The sequence below is a fragment of the Cuculus canorus genome, chromosome 19, assembly GCF_017976375.1.
Source record: "Cuculus canorus isolate bCucCan1 chromosome 19, bCucCan1.pri, whole genome shotgun sequence".
NCBI lineage: Eukaryota > Metazoa > Chordata > Aves > Cuculiformes > Cuculidae > Cuculus > Cuculus canorus.
In genome coordinates, this window is record NC_071419.1 from 9,795,298 (window position 1) to 9,800,712 (window position 5,415).

Here is a 5,415-nt window from a genome sequence, read left to right on the forward strand (position 1 = left end):
CCTCTTTGTAGCCAGCATCATCCCCCTTGCAGCCAGCATCACCCACCTCGGTACACAGCATCACCCTCCCATCGCAGCCAACATCGGCCCCCCCCCGGGCACACAGCATCACTCCCCTTTGCAGCCAGTATCGCCCCCCCCCCTCCCCCCCCCCCCGGGCACAGAGCATCACCCCTCCTTGTAGCCAGCATCATCCACCCCGGTACATAGCATTGCCCCCTTGCAGCCAGCATCGCCCCCCGCACTACACCATCACCCTCTTGCAGCCAGCATCACCCCCACCCGGGCATGCAGCATCACCCTCTTGTAGCCAGCATCACCCCCTCCTCGCACACACTATTGCCCCCCTTGTAGCCAGCATCACTCCCCCTGCGCACAGCATCACCCCCCTTACACCGGGCAGCCTCCCCCTTGTAGCCAGCATCACCCACCCCCATACACACCATTGCCCCCTTGTAGCCAGTATCACACACACACACCCGGCACCCAGCAGCCCCCCCTTGCACTCAACATCAACATCCTCCACACCCCACCCCCAGCACCCAGCACCCCTGCACCCAGCACCCCTGCACCCAGCATCCCCCCCTTGCACTCAACATCGTCCCCCCCCGGCATCCACCTCCGCTGCACCCAGCATTCTGCCACACACCCAGCATCCCTCCTGCACCCAGCATCCCCCCCAGCACCCCCCCATCCAGCAGCCCCCCTTGCACCCAGCAGCCCCTTGCACCTAGCGTTCCCACCCACCCCACCCCACATCACTCCCTGGCACCCAGCATTCTCCTTTTTGCACCCAGCCTCCTGCCCTGCACCCGGCTTGGCCCTCCCATCGCTCCCCACCCCACACCCCCCAGGGCTCAGCTCTGCACCTCCAGGTTTATTTTCTCAGAGCTGTGGGAAGGAGCAGCCCCCCCATTCTATGGGGCTGTAGGAAACCTCTTGTCCCTCATCCACCTGTAGGGGTGCAGCACTCACTAAGGGGGAGAAGCCCTGCCTGGCATGGTGGGGAGGGGTCCCCATGGTGTGTCAGCCTTGTTTTACAGCAAAATATCCCCCCAGCCCCAAAATGCAGAGGATGCAGGTGCCCCACGGCCACCCACCCACGCTGGGAAGGGAATCATGGGGCGAAGATTGTGTGCTCCCCCTTCCAAACCTGGACAGGATGCAATGGGGTGAAGAGGGAAACTGCATCCTGGGCTGCCTCAAAAGCAGTGTGGCCAGCAGGGTGAGGGAGGGGATTCTGCCCCTCTGCTTCGCTCTGGTGTGACCCCACCTGGAGCCTTGTGTCCAGTTCTAGAGTCCTCAACATGAGGATATGGAACTGTTGGAACAGTTCCACAGGAGGCCATGGAGATGATCCGAGGGCTGGAGAAGATCTGCTAAAAGGACAGGCTGAGAGAGTTGAGGAGTTGTTCAGCCTGGAGAAGAGAAGGCTCCAAGGAGACCTCAGAGCAGCTTCCAGGACTGAAAAGGGCTCCAGGAAAGCTGAGGAGGGGCTTTTTACAAGGGCCTGGAGTGATAGGATGAGTGAGAATGGCTTCAAATTGGAAGGGGGAAGATTTAGACTAGGCTTTAGGAAGAAATTCTTCCTTATGAGAGTGCGGAGGCCCTGGCCCAGGCTGCCCAGAGCAGTGGTGGCTGCCCCATCCCTGGAGGTGTTCAAGGCCAGGGTGGATGGGGCTTGGAGCCCCTGATCCAGTGGGAGGTGTTCCTGCCCATGGCAAGGAGGTGGTATGGGTGGGCTTTGAGGTCCCTTCCAACCCAAACCATTCTATGATGCTATGATTCTATGAAAGATGGGAAAGGATGTGGGAAGCAGCACGATGCTAGCGCGGAGCCTGAACTAAAAGCAGCATGATCTGGAGAGGCCGTACCTGCAGGTGTAGTTCTATTTAAGGCCCTATACATGTTTATCCTGTCGGATGGGGAGTGCGTGGGGACACGGGACAGCAGAGACTGCTCAGTGATGAGAGCCCATGCGGTGATGAGGACGCACACTCCAGCCCTGCCATGTGGGTTCCCAGCAGCTGTAGGTCAGGCAGACACGCGTCTCGATACTTTGCTTTAAAATCTCTTCGATGCTGCCTCCAAAATAAGCTGGAGTTGAGTTTGTCAGAGCCACCGGCCTCTCTGCCAAGCACCGGCTATAAATATCAGCAGGCTATTTAAGAGCGAGGTATTTATACTGCTTTCCCTGCTCCCTGTCAGTCTTCCCTGGCTGGGGAGGGACTTTGTACAAGGGCATGGAGCGATAGGACGAGCGGGAATGGCTTTTCACTGGAAGCGGGAAGATTGAAATTAGACATTAGGAAGAAATTCTTCACCGTGAGGGTGATGAGACACTGGCTCAGGTTGCCCAGAGAATCTGTGGATACCTCATCCCTGGAGGTGTTCAAGGCCAGGTTGGATGGGGCTTGGAGCAAGTAGATCCAGTGGGAGGTGTCCTTGGCCATGGCAGGGGGTGGAACTGGATGGGCTTTGAGGTCTCTTCCAACCCAAACCATCCAATGATTCTATGGTGGGTCCTCCACACATACTGTTGCCTGACACCCTTGGGGACCACCAGAATCTTTCCCCTCCTCTGCCAGGTGCTCCAAGATCCCCAGACCCCCAGCACAGCTGAGCTGCAGCAAGTGTGGACCTGATGGATGTGACATGTCACACACTGATAAGAGAGGCTTCTTCCCACCCTAAGGCTAGGAAGGAACATCAAGGGATGGAGAGACGTGGTGGCTGTTCCCTTTGCTCCCTCTTGTGCTAGTTTGGTCCAAGTGATGTGAATTGGGATGGCTGGTGCAGTGACCTCTGCAGTGAGCAGAGGCTCTTGGGATGGGATTTAACCCTGCCTAAATAACGGAGGGAGCTGAGAGACAAGATGAGAACTGGTCTCAGGGTCAGGAGGGAGCTGAGGGACAAGATGAGAACTGGTCTCAGGGTCAAGAGGGAGCTGGTTGAAGCTGCTTTTCCTGAAAGACAAGTTTGAGGTTGTCTGTGGCACAGAGGGGGAGTTGATATGAGAGACTCTTTCCCGAGCAGCCCTGGGGCCACATTCTGATCCCTTCTTGCGGGCCCTCTCCTGAGGTATCTGTGCTGGGAGGCCTCGCTCTGGGCTTTTTCAACCTCAAAAGTTCAGTTGAAACCTGCCAAGATGTTGGAAATGTGTTTAGCTGGGAGAAACAGGGATGTTCTGCAGTCCCCTGAGTCCTGGGGCTGGGTCTTGGGGTCAAACACCAGCAACTCCTGCTGACCTGCCCACTTTCCCTGGAGACCAGGCAGCCTCTGAGGGGTTTGGGACCTCCGGGGCACCCACAGGGCAGCTGTGGGAAAGCGTGAGCATGTCCCTGCACCCTCTCTGATTCCTCCAGAGCTCCTGGCCTGCAGGCAAGGCAAGGATCATAGTGAGCACTGGGGCTGTCCTCTCCTCCAGAGCCCTGGGGAGGGGGAAGCCATCCTCCAGGCTTCATCCTGATGGAGGATTGTAGTATCATAGTATAGTTTGGGTTGGAAGGGACCTTAAAGATCATCCAGTTCCAACCCCCCTGCCATGGGCAGGGACACCTCCCACTGGCTCAGGCTGCCCAAAGCTCCATCCAACCTGGCCTTGAACACCTCCAGGGATGGGGCAGCCACAGCTTCCCTGGGCAACCTGGGCCAGTGTCTCATCAATCTCATAGTGAAGATATAGACTAATGTCCAGTCTATATCTGCCCCTCTCCAGTTTATAGCCGTCCCCCCATATCCTATCCCCACAATGGCGATGCATCCGTTCTCAGGGGCGTGAAACAGGGAGGCAGCGTCCACCCCGTACTCAGCTCTGGTAGAGACAAACTGGTGAAGCTGAGGTCAAATAGCTCATCCTGGGGCGAGGGACATGTCCCATGGGAAGGTGGCCGCAGGAACAGGGAGGACACCATGTCACCCATTGCTGGCATTCACATGAGCTGCCTAGGGCGAAGATGCTCAGGGTTAATAATCTCCGAGGGGCCAGTGAGGGGTGATGGCTGAGCAGAGATACTTGCTCAGGGTCCAAGCAGGGCCCAGGCTTTGTGCTGTGAGGTGTCCCACTGTTTCCAGCTCTTCATTATTGCTCAGACATCTTTCTTTCCCTTTCCACAGTGCAAATGCCAGAGTGGCAGCTGCTGTGACCCAGCACCTTGCATGATGCTATGGCCCATCCCTGCAGAACCTAGAGGTCAGAAACCCCCTCAGCAGGGGGAAACAGGACCCCACAGCACGGGGCAGAGCCAGGGCTGTATCCAGAGCCAAAAGTGCTGCGGCCATTGTCCCATATTTACTGGTGTCCAGTCTCTGTCAGCATGGGCTTCCTAGGAAAGCCACGCAGCTGGCAGAGCCCTCAGCCCCTCCTGGGTACCTGCAGAAGCCTGCAAGCAGTTGAAAGGGCTGAGGGGCATTGCCTGTCCCCCATGCCATGCCCCACAGCCCATGCCAGTGCCCATGTCCCACCCCATCTCCATGTCCCACATCCCATGCCTGTGTCCTGTGCCCACGCTTTGTACTCACAGACACACCCCATGCCCATGTTTGTGTCAGTATCCCGAACCTATGGGGTTCTGGTGCCCATGCCTATGCCCATGCCATCACCAGTGCCCGTTCCACACCACCCGCCCATGTTGGTGCTGCTGTGTAAGACGGAGAGGCTGTCTGCCAGTGCCCGTGGCCATGCTTGTGTCCATTCCCATGCTGCTGCCAGTACCCATGCCATGCAGGTGCCCATGCCTGTACCCATTCCCACATCTTATGCCTCTACCATGACATGCCAGTGCCTATGCTGGTGCCTGTTCCCACGTTCCCATGCCATCCTGGTACCCACCTCCATACCATGCTAGTATCCATTCCTATGCCCCATGCCCATTTCCATGCCATGCCAGTGCCCATGCTCATGCCTCATATTGTTGCCCATCTCCATTCCCATGCCAGTGCCCATTTCCACGTCCCAGGTCCATCCCCATCCCATGGCAGTGACTATCTCCATGCCACACCAGTGCCCATCCCATGCTGGTACCCATTCCTGTCCCATGCTGGTACCCATAGCCATCCCATACCAGTGCCCATTGCATGCCAATGCCCATGCCATGCCATGCTGGTGCCCATCCCCATCCCATGCTGGTATCCATTTCCATCCAATGCTGGTATCCATTCCCATTCCATCCCCACCCCCATGCCCATCTCCATCCCCATTCCACGCCCATGCCATGCTCATCCCATGATGGCATCCATTCCCATCCCATGCCCGTGCCCATCCCCATCTCCATCCCCATTCCATGCCCATGCTGTGCCCATCCCATGCCCATGCTGTGCCCATCCCATGCTGGTATCCATTTCCATCCAATGCTGGTATCCATTCCCATCCCCATCCCTATCCCCATCTCCATCCCCATTCCACGCCCATGCCAT